Genomic DNA, 11106 nt, shown 5'->3' on the forward strand with positions numbered 1-11106 from the left:
TTCCTTTTTACAAACGGATCACCAGGGGGCTCTGTATGGCTGATATTGTGGTAAAACACCTCCAACAGTGTGATGTCAGGACCGGTCCTGACAATTTCCTGTCTGTGAACCTCATTGCATTTGGGGAAATAACAGTCCAACTGCCAAAAAAGCAAGCAGTAAAAATGTCACCATATGGTAAATGTCAGAATGTAAATCAGAGAGAGGAAAGATTTTACAATGGGAAAACACAGACTAAATCCTTTATGCATAATTATTGTAAAAATTAAGCACTTTTTTATTACATTATTTTGACTGGAGTTCCTCTTTAACATCAAAATAAGGCCAAAGGGCTTTTCACCCGCTCTGCTTAGAAAAAAAAATGTGATATTATTATTTAAAAATCCCCCGCCACGCACTCAAGCCTTGTAAACCTCTCCCCCCCATGCGGCTGGTTTGGGCCAAGAAGTGCACATCTAATAACATGGGACTCCACCATCTGGGCAATACCAACACATGATTAATCTAGAAATAATTTAGTTAATTAGGCCCTCTATCTCAGAACAGGTAAAATAAGTGCATGCTGAGCCTAGCAATTTATGTGTCGCCATAGGCCGCAATGCAATTAGCAATTAACGGGTATGGCAGTGCCAGGTGAGTAATTTGGGCACAGGAGTGCACCACTGTAGCCGAACATCAGCTAGGTGCATGGGCGTCCGCACAATTGCACATATGGCAAAACCGGGCATCTGCCCGAGCCTGGCCGCCCGCTGCCCCCCCCGGCCGCGTGCCCATGCAGCCAGAAGGAGAGGAACAGCGCAGAGAAGAGAGAGAGCTATGGGCACAGTGGGGAAGGGCGGACGTCTCCCCCCCCCTTCCCTCACCTTAGGGGACTCTCTCTCCCTCGCTGTCCCCTCCGGAATGAAGTGTGCAGCGGCTGGGCAGCGGGTGGAACTTACCTCTTCTCGCTCCTGCGCCGGAAGTTCTGGTGCCGCACTCTGGTCTGGATCAGACCAGAGTAGCGGCTAATCCATCCGGCGCGTGCGACGTGAGGAGGTAAGTTCCGCCCGCTGCCAGCCGCTGCACACTTCATTCCGGACTCCGGAGGGGAGAGCGAGAGAGGGAGGGAGAGCCCCCTAAGGTGAGTGCCCATAGCTCTCCCTCTTCTCTGCGCTGCTCCCCTACTGCTGGAGCACACATGGCCACCTTTTCTGGGGACATATACCCCTGCCTACATATACTGGGACATATACCCCCTGCCTACATATACTGGGACATATACCCCCTGGCTACATATACTGGGACATATACCCCCCCTGCCTACATATACTGGGACATATACCCCCTGGCTACATATACTGGGACATATCCCCCTGGCTACATATACTGGGACATATACCCCTGCCTACATATACTGGGACATATACCCCTGCCTACATATACTGGGACATATACCCCTGCCTACATATACTGGGACATATACCCCTGCCTACATATACTGGGACATATACCCCTGCCTACATATACTGGGACATATACCCCCTGCCTACATATACTGGGACATATACCCCTTGCTACATATACTGGGACATATACCCCCTGGCTACATATACTGGGGACATATACCCCCTGCCTACATATACTGGGACATATACCCCCTGCCTACATATACTGGGACATATACCCCCTGCCTACATATACTGGGACATATACCCCCCCCCCCTGCCTACATATACTGGGACATATACCCCTTGGCTACATATACTGGGACATATACCCCCTGGCTACATATACTGGGACATATACCCCCTGGCTACATATACTGAGACATATACCCCCTGCCTACATATACTGGGACATATACCCCCCCCGCCTACATATACTGGGACATATACCCCCCCCCCCTGCCTACATATGCTGGGACATATACCCCTTGGCTACATATACTGGGACATATACCCCCTGCCTACATATACTGGAACATATACCCCCTGCCTACATATACTGGGACATATACCCCCTGCCTACATATACTGGGACATATACCCCCTGCCTACATATACTGGGACATATACCCCTTGCTACATATACTGGGACATATACCCCCTGGCTACATATACTGGGGACATATACCCCCTGCCTACATATACTGGGACATATACCCCTTGCTACATATACTGGGACATATACCCCCTGGCTACATATACTGGGACATATACCCCCTGCCTACATATACTGGGACATATACCCCCCCTGCCTACATATACTGGGACATATACCCCCTGCCTACATATACTGGGACATATACCCCTTGCTACATATACTGGGACATATACCCCCTGGCTACATATACTGGGACATATACCCCCTGGCTACATATACTGGGACATATACCCCCCCTGCCTACATATACTGGGACATATACCCCCCCCGCCTACATATACTGGGACATATACCCCCTGCCTACATATACTGGGACATATACCCCCTGCCTACATATACTGGGACATATACCCCCCCCCTGCCTACATATACTGGGACATATACCCCCTGGCTACATATACTGGGACATATCCCCCTGGCTACATATACTGGGACATATACCCCTGCCTACATATACTGGGACATATACCCCTTGCTACATATACTGGGACATATACCCCCTGGCTACATATACTGGGGACATATACCCCCTGCCTACATATACTGGGACATATACCCCTTGCTACATATACTGGGACATATACCCCCTGGCTACATATACTGGGACATATACCCCCCCTGCCTACATATACTGGGACATATACCCCCCCTGCCTACATATACTGGGACATATACCCCCCCTGCCTACATATACTGGGACATATACCCCCTGCCTACATATACTGAGACATATACCCCCTGCCTACATATACTGGGACATATACCCCCCCCGCCTACATATACTGGGACATATACCCCTGCCTACATATACTGGGACATATACCCCTGCCTACATATACTGGGACATATACCCCTGCCTACATATACTGGGACATATACCCCTGCCTACATATACTGGGGACATATACCCCTGGCTACATATACTGGGCACATATACCCCTGCCTACATATACTGGGCACATATACCCCTGCCTACATATACTGGGGCACATATACCCCTGACTACATATACTGGGCACATATACCCCTGGCTACCTGTTCTGGGGACATCTCTACCCCTGGCTACCAGTTCTGGGGACATCTATACCGCTGGCAACCTATTCTGGGGACACCTATAGACCTGGGGCTACCTATTTTTGGGGAACCACTGCTGTCAGATTGAGTGTATTTTGGGGAACTGCTGCTAGGTGAGAGGTGTCTACATATTAAGGGGGCATTCTGCCTATTTATGTGAAAAGCTGTCTATTTATGTGCCTCATGACTGCTGAATTTGACTTGTTGCGGGCCTCATGGTTACTGACTTTGTCTTGTTGGGTGCCTCATGATTTGTTGGGGGCCTCAAGATTGCTGAATTTGTCTTGTTGGGGGCCTCATGATTGCTGAATTTGTCTTGTTGGGGGCCTCATGATTGCTGAATTTGTCTTGTTGGGGGCCTCATGATTGCTGAGTTGGTCATGTTGGGGGCCTCATGATTGCTGAATTTGTCTTGATGGGGGGGGCCTCATGATTGCTGAATTTGTCTTGTTGGGGGCCTCATGATTGCTGAATTTGTCTTGTTGGGGGCCTCATGATTGCTGAGTTGGTCATGTTGGGGGCCTCATGATTGCTGAATTTGTCTTGATGGGGGGGGGGGGGGGCTCATGATTGCTGAATTTGTCTTGTTGGGGGTCACATGATTGCTAACTGCGAGACTATGGAAAAAGCTGAATCATCATCATATGAGACAATAGCATTGACCCTACTTTTTCCACTTTTTAAAACAGAAAATGAAACTGGGAGGTTCTAAAAAAAAATGAATAATTTTTTCAGGAGTACGATGGATGAAATTGTTTATCTTCACAGTTTCAACTTAATTTTCCATAATGTTCATGTATGAGTTAAAACGTTTGTATTTAGTTTAAATTGCTGTTGGCACTGTGTGATAGTAAAGTGACTTTGCAGTTTGGACACTCGACCTCCAAAAGGTTCGCCACCACTGTCCTAATCCAATGTCCCACCATTGCTTAGTTCATGTAAACTTGTCTCCACCCACGACCACACCCACATTCTGGTTCATGACCACACCCATTTTTCGGCGCGGCACGCGTGGCTCCATTTTTTGGCGCGCCAAACAACACCAGCCCAGATTTGCTGGTGATTACAGCTACTCAGGTAAATGTTGCCGGCTACTTGATTTGAGAGGCTATCGGGTTAGGAGATTTGTGAATCCAGTGGCCTTTCAATAGTAGAGGCTCATACACACACTAGAGAAAACTTAGCTGAAACACTTGTTCTGAGATGTCTTGGCCAATAATCTAGTGTGTACAAGTGACAGTGATAAGTGAGTGCATGGTATGAGAACTTACCCTGCCTGCCAGGACCCACTCGCTCATGTGCCACTTCAATGTGCCTTTTCCCCCTCTATATCACACATAGCTCTGCTATAGCCAAGTAGTGTGTGTTTACAGCACTCATGCCCTGCAATGTAGCCATAAGCAAACCTGTGAAATCTACAATTCTGAAATGTAGTTACTAACCAAGGAGGTGGCTTCCCACATCTTCCTCCCATCTACCGATTCAGCATTGGGACCCTCAGAAGTTCGCATCCATGCTCCTGTAGGCTAATGAGTGGAGGAGCAGGACGGCTCGCGTCTGCGCAGTAGCCACTGCTCAGTCTTGGTGGTACAAGCAAAGCCTGTTTGGCTCTGTGTTACTGCACTGGCTTGTACCGTCTGCTCTTGCACAGGCCTTTATCGAAGCGGGGGGGGAGGGGGGGATAGTAGGTGTAAACTTTTGCATTTGGGGCACTTCTTTCTTTTCAGGTATACTGTAAAGATTGAGCAACAATCAATAAGGGTGACACACATTGGCTTTAATTCTCTAAGTATTAGCACATATGGTAAGGCAGAAACTATTAGATTTCCCGAACATTCTGTGAAATGTCAGTTCAATAAGGCTGTTACCGCATGAAAAAAAATTTAATTACCAACTAGTGAGTTAAATGACTGATTTGTGTAGCAAATACCTCAAAAATATGAATTCACAAAGATTAGCGCATGCGGTAAAACAAGTGAGATGTTTGGTATTTTACCTTCAGCTGTGTGCAACTAACAAAAAGCCAATCAATAAGGTTATAGAAGGGAAGAAACAGAACAGAGAATAGATGGAAGTGAATTAAACTATTCAGGAAAATAAAAAAAGTAAATAATGAAAACCTAATTCCCTAATTTCACAATATTATTATGTAATAATTAAATATGGTTAATAAGATACTAAACCTTTGAGCTGATACAAATTTTACGCTTATTTTAAAGGTCCACTGTTGCAAAAATCTTAAAATGTAAAATACATTTAACCACTTGCCGACCGCACACTCATACCATGCGGCGGCAAAGTGGTAGCTGGAGGACCAGCGACGCAGATGTGCGTCGCCAGGTGCCTCCATAATTAATCAGGAAAGGCCGCTCGCGCGAGCGGCCGTTTCCTGTTAGATCACGGAGCGGGTCTCCGTGAATAGCCTGCGAGCCGCTGATTGCGGCTCGCAGACTAAATGTAAATGTAGGAGACATATGTCTCCTTTGTTTACATTGTACAGCGCTGCTGCGCAGCAGCGCCGTAAGGCAGATCGGCGATCCCCGGCCAATCAGCGGCCGGGGATCACCGCCATGTGACAGGGGACAGCCTGTCACTGGCTGCACAGGACGGATAGCGTCCTGTGCAGCCCGGATCACCAGGGGTGAGAAAGAGGAGAGGGAGGGGGGGAATTTTGCCGTGGAGGGGGGCTTTGAGGTGCCCCCCCCGCAACATGCAAGCCAGGAGGAGCGATCAGACCCCCCCTGCACATCATCCCCATAGGGGGGAAAAAAGGGGGGCGATCTGATTGCTCTGCGTGCCAGCTGATCTGTGCTGGGGGCTGCAGAGCCCACCTAGCACAGATCACAAAAAATAGCGCTGGTCCTTAAGGGGGGGTAAAGGCTGGGTCATCAAGTGGTTAAACACAAACAAATAAGAAGCATGTTTCTTCCAGAGTAAAATGAGCCACAAATTACTTTTCTCCTATGTTGCTGTCACTTACAGTAGGCAGTAGAAATCTGACATTACTGACAGGTTTTGGACTAGCCCATCTCCTCATGGGGGATTCTCAGGATTTTCTTTCTTTTCAAAAGCACTTAGTGAACGGCAGTTGCTCTGTCAAACTGCCAAAAAAAAGTGTATGGTGAGCATGGAGGCTGGTTAGCATCTTTTTATAAATCCTTTTCAGGGAGTGTCTTTATAAAGAATAAAGGCCATGCTGAGAAACCCCTATTGAGAGATGGAATAACCCAAAACCTGTTGGTTCTGTCAGATTTCTTCTACCTACTGTAAGTGACAGAAACATAGGAGAGAAGTAGTTTATAGCTCATTTTACTCTGGAAGAAACATGCTTCTTATTTGTATGTATTTACATGCATTTTACATTTTAAGATTTTCGCAATAGTGGTCCTTTAAGCACCTTGGACTTTCACTTTACTAAGAGAGTCAAAGTCTCTGCATGCTCATGATTTAAAGTGTACCGGAGACTACAACAGATTTGATACTTACCCGGGGCTTCCTCAAGCTCCATAAACACACAAGTCTTTTTCCATCCTCCCGAGTGCCTCCATTCTCCAGCTATCGGTCCTGGTAATCTTGCTCAGTCGCATCAGTCGGAGTCTTCTGCGCATGTACGGAAGACCCCGACTGGCATGACTGAGCCAGTTACCGGGACCGATAGCTAGAGAATGAAGGCACTCGGGAGCACAGCGAGAGATGCAGCGGTGCCTATGGGGCTGGAGGAAGCAACGAGTAAGTATAAAACCTTTCTTTATTATAGTCTCAGATTTACTTAAAAGTCCTGTATTAGGCCTGGTTCACACAGGACAGATCAGTTTTTGATCCGTCGCTGTGGAATTGTCGCTGCCTCCAGAAACTTGCAGTCCGTTTGACGGAACTTGCAAATACAACAATCAATTATTTTAAGACCAACAAAGTGGAGCAGTCTTTAGATCAATTGTAGCCCTTAATATTAATCATTATGATTATGATCACAAATGTTTAAATCCACTCCAATTTACGTTTGATTAGACATTTTGTCTAATTGCGGAATAAGATTGTAGAGTGTATGGCCAGTGTTAAAGGCAGAGCACAGGGCACAGGAGTCTAGCATTGTTTATTAGAGAGTCAAGATGGCAGCCTTCATATACCACTTACTTCAGGGTCCCTATAAAGGAAACTGTAACAAGAGGCATATGGAGGCTGCCATATGTATTTCTTTTTAAGCAATACTATTTGCCTGGCTGATCCTCTGCCTCTAATACTTTAAGCCCTAGACCCCGAACAAGCATGCAGGGGCATAGCAATAGGATGGCAGCCATAGCAACTGCTATGGGGCCCTGGAGAGGGGGGGGGGGGCAGATGGTACTTGATGTGTTTGATTCTCCACCCTCTGACATTGTCTCAGTGCCCATGAACTAAACACAGTACATTGCATGGAAATTGCCTGGTCAATTCATATCCATAGGTTAGGGGCAGGTGGCATTGCTCAAGAGTGCCCACTTCTGAAGGCACCATGAAAATGTTGCTATGGGGCCCAATAGTCTCTAGCTACGCCATTTATGCAGCATATCAGTAGAGATGGCTCGAACCGCCGATTTTAGGTTCACGAACCTCGAGCGCGAACTTCCGCAAAAGTTCGGGTTCGCTCAAACTTCGTGAACCGCAATAGACTTCAATGGGGAGGCAAACTTTGAAAATTACAAACATTTATGCTGGCCAGAAAAGTGATGGAAAAGATGTTTCAAGGGGTCTAACACCTGGGCATGGCAGAGTGGGATACACGCCAAAAGTCCCGGGGAAAAAATCAAGATTTGATGCACAGCAGCGTTTTAAGGGCAGAAATCACATTGCATGCTAAATTGGAGGCCTAAAGTGCTTTAAAACATCTTGCATGTGTATAAATCAATCAGGTAGTGTAATTAGTGTACTGCTTCACACTGACAGACCAAACTCACTGTGTAACACATCGCAAACAGCTGTTTGTGTAGTGACGGCCGTGCTGGACTGGTGCGCACCATGGCGAGAGTGCAGGCGATAGCGGTTTTCAAGCCCATATGGTCGCCGGGCAGAGGTAGCTCAATGACAGAACAACAGTGACTGTCCAGTTGATCGAATTTGGTCTGTCCACAATGAAGCAACGACCTTATTATCTTGGGTGTGCCCCCCCGACACACTCATATAGCCGGCGGTCATTGCTTCATTGTGATACGCAAGCCCCTTCACCGCAGCAACGTAATGATCACAAAGGGGAATTGACACATGTACATGCCTTTTGTTTTGTTGTTGCAGCTGCAGTGCAGCCAGAAAAATTAGGCAGGCATGTACACACACCAGAAAAAAAATTGTTATTAGTTGTTAGCGGTCGCTGCTAGCAGCGGCCTTAAAAATTCAGGAATCCGCCTGGAGTCCTGGACCCTGTTGGTGGTGGTGGAGAAGGCACTGACTTACTAATACAATATGCAGTCACACAGTTGCAGTGAAAGGTATGCAGTGACTGGTATTACAATACAATGTGCAGCTGTCACACAGGTGCAGTTAACAGGTATGCACAGACTGGTATATAAAACAGCGTGCGGTCACACAGGTGCAGTGAACAGCTATGCAGTAAATGGTATTGCAAATGTGCAGCTGTCACACACACAGGTGTAGTGAACAGGTATGCAGTGAATGGTATATAATATAACACTGCGTGCTGTCATGCAGGTGCACTGAACAGGTATGCAGTGACTGGTATCAATACAATGTGCAGCTGTCACACACACAGGTACCGTGAACAGGTATGCAGTGATTGGTATTACAAATGTGCAGCTGTCGCACACATGCATCTAAAAGGTAGGCACTGAATGTGCTGGGCCTGGCACAGTAGGAATTAGCAAGGGCCAGCTGTGACTGACTGGCAGGGCTGTTTATGCAAGTGTCAGTGGGCCACACACACACCACAAAAAAAAAAAACCCATATCACAAGAACAACATTAGCTTTCAAAAGAGCGGTTGTGGGGTGTTTTTTAGCAATAAGTATCAGCAAGGAGCAAGCTAACAAGCCTAACAAGAGCCTAAGCTTTCCCTAATCTGTGCAGCAACCTCTCTCCCTTCTCTAATTACTGCAGCCTCACCTAGTGAGATAATGGCTGAAGCAGCTGCCTTATATAAGGGGGGGGGGGGGCTCCAGGAGGAGTGCAGCCTGATTGGCTATTATGTGTCTGCTGACTGTGATGTAGAGGGTCAAAGTTTAGCCTAATGATGTAGTATAGGGGGCGGGTCGAACTCGCATATAGTTCGCGGTTCACCGCGAATGCGGACCAGCAATGTTCGCCGGCGAACCTGATCGGGCCATCTCTACATATCAGGTGTATCTTACATTATTGTCAGATCTTACAACATTAGCTGCATGCTTGTTTCTGGTGTGATTCAGACATTACTGCAGCCAAAGAGGTCAGCAGGGCTGCCTGGCAACTGGTATTGTTTAAAAGGAGATAAATATGGCAGATTCCATATTCTTCTCACTACAGTTGTCCTTTAACATTGTGGCATTCCTGATCTGCATTCCTCGCTGTTGCAGATGCGTGCCTCATCATACATCAGGGTTGCACAGGATATGTAGTTTAAGGTTGACCCAAATTAAAAATACAAGATTTCAGAAATGAAATCTATTTTCTAAATTATAATAAATAGCAGCCTTTTTTCAGCTGCATGATGACAAATATAAAATATTTTACATTTATTGGAGGAATCCCTCCCTTCCTTTCATATTGCCGGACAGAATCCGGCAAACTGGTGGAGTAGGTGGTGTCCAGCAAAGGAGGAATTTCTAATGGCTGCCACATGTATAACCCTAGTTATGAAAAGAGAAGGGTGACAAGCATGCACTGAAATGCTCATAGGCTTGAAAGAGTGTTTATTTATCTTTGTACTTGTCAGAGTGGTGCAACTAAATAAATGTTTGGTTTGGGTCCGCTTTAATTAGGAATATACGAACTGCAAAATTATTGTCTTGGTTTTCAGTATACTGTAATAAAAACTTTACAAAAAATATTTTCAGTCTATCGTTGATGCAAAACAAATCTTATTTCTTTCAAACTTTTGTCTTAAGGTACCCATACACTACGACGATTTTCCATCAAAATACAGCAGATTCGATCACTGTGATCGAATCTGCTGTGAAAAAGTTAATGCAAATGTCTGTCCAGACAGAAAATGTAGCTTGATCGCCGGCGGGTCGGGAGCTCGTCGTTAGCAGCGTTCAATACGGTGAAGACCGACGCAGCAATACATCACCTATCCACCGGCGCAAGCCCCCGGGTCCCTATAGTCTCTCACTTCTTCCGGCGTCTTCTCTGTCTTCACTTCCTGTCCCATCCTGTGAGAAGGCGAAGTTCAAACAGTAGAGGGCGCTCTACTGTATGAACTTCTGCTTGTCATGGACGGGACAGGAAGTGAAGAGGAGATGGAGGAGGATGCTGGAAGAAGGAACAGCACAGACCCGGGTACTTGTGCCGGCGGACAGGTGATGTATTGCTGCTGGCCGGGGGAGCAGGGGCGGAGAGGCAGGGTGGCAGCGGCAGTTGTTGCTGCCACCCTGCCCATGCTGAAATCGATTCAAAATCTGTGTGCTGTGTATGGGCAGCGCCTAGATCCCTCTCTGATCAGATTAGATCAGAGAGGGCTCTATCTGTTGGTCGATCTGGTGGCAATCAACCAGTGTATGGCAGCCTTGAGCGAGTGGAAGGTAATCACTAAAACACAATTGTGCTCATTATCAGCGTTACTAATTAAAGACACAATGATCTCAGTCTTGTCTGATAGTAAAAGAAACAAACATTGCTGAAGAAATTCAAGGCAGAATGCTTTTACAACTTTACTTTAATCCTCTTACAAATCACAGGACTGAGCAAATAGTTCAAAGTCCTAATG

Source organism: Hyperolius riggenbachi, chromosome 4 (genome assembly GCF_040937935.1).
Source record: "Hyperolius riggenbachi isolate aHypRig1 chromosome 4, aHypRig1.pri, whole genome shotgun sequence".
Lineage (NCBI taxonomy): Eukaryota > Metazoa > Chordata > Amphibia > Anura > Hyperoliidae > Hyperolius > Hyperolius riggenbachi.